This window comes from Propithecus coquereli, unplaced genomic scaffold (assembly GCF_000956105.1).
Source record: "Propithecus coquereli isolate 6110/MARCELLA unplaced genomic scaffold, Pcoq_1.0 Scaffold53, whole genome shotgun sequence".
Taxonomy (NCBI): domain Eukaryota; kingdom Metazoa; phylum Chordata; class Mammalia; order Primates; family Indriidae; genus Propithecus; species Propithecus coquereli.
This window is the reverse complement of record NW_012151174.1, coordinates 2723640-2725031: the sequence shown is the minus strand read 5'-3', so window position 1 is coordinate 2725031 and position 1392 is coordinate 2723640.

The window sequence follows — 1392 nt, the reverse complement described above, 5'->3', positions numbered from 1 at the left end:
GCTTATGCATTTCCTAAATTCAACGAACATTTATTGATTTTCTAATTTCACTTTAGGTTTAGAAGAGTTAACAAACAACATGTAATATACTAAGAAACTTTTTATTTTTTTATGTGACTGAAACATGGCCATAAATTTCTACAACATAGGTTCTACATTAAGAGAAAACCTAATATGCTGCTTAGTTGAAAATAATCAGGATAACAGGTGAAAACAGTTTCTGGCCACAGTGAGGAGGAAGTGACAGAGAAAGGTTAGGGCTAGTGCAGGACAACCAGGAGAGTACAGTGGCAGAAAAGACGAGCCCTGGCTTGTCTAGTTCCCCATATTCCCCAGTTTTTCCTCTAATGATGATGATGATGATCATCTACCAATTGTTCAACACTTACTCTGTGCCAGGTATTTTATAGAAACAGCATATTATTTATTCCCAATCCTTTCAACAAACCTGAAAAGAGATATTTTATTCTTTTTTATCATTGGAAAAATACAAGCTCAGACTAGCTCAGGAATTTTCCCACCACGTAAAAAATAGTTTTAGTAAAGAACTGGAATCTGAAACTACAGTTTGTCATCTTTCCACTGTAGTATCAATACATTACTGCTCAAACTTTGCAACCCAACTGCCTTTAAACTCAGTCACTGCTAAAGTACAAACATATGACAGTTTCACTGGATCCTAAATACATATAAAAAATAAGTCACAGACGAGTCCTACTTATTTCTAGCTCATGTCAGACCCATTCTTCCCTAACGAATTTCTCAACTTATTTTTCTATCTGAACCATCACTCATAATTATCTCCTTTAATTTAAACGCAACATACCCTGTGTTACTGAGTTCCTAGTACTTTGGTAACTCTCGAGCATATTACGTCCCACATATTAGCCTGATCTATATCCAAGCGTTCCTACTTTTAAGCTCAGAATTATATAAGATATTCATCAAGTACACAGTACTTGCAAATTTATAGATATTTTGTGAGATCTTTTTAGTGGCCTTTGATAGAAGGGGGAGAGATCTGCTGTAACATCAAGAACAAACAAAAGCACCTTGATCAGTGGATTATGTGACAAAAAATGACTTAGCTATGCAGTGGGAGAAGGAAGAATGCGTAAGTAGATATGATCACAGATCTTCGTATTTATCTTTGACTAAGCTAGCCTGGATATGTTTTTGTCTCCTATTTGTACAGAAAATAATGTGGAAGACAGTATATGTAATTATTTCAGTAGAGATGGAAGGTATTAGTGAGATGTTACATAGTTACTACATGTAACATTTATGCTCCTGGTCCCTGGTTTTTGTAATATCCTTTACTTTATCCTTAGTCCCCACCCTCTTTTTGTCTTGTATTTATTCCAGAATTATTAATGTCTAGCGTGTGTTAAG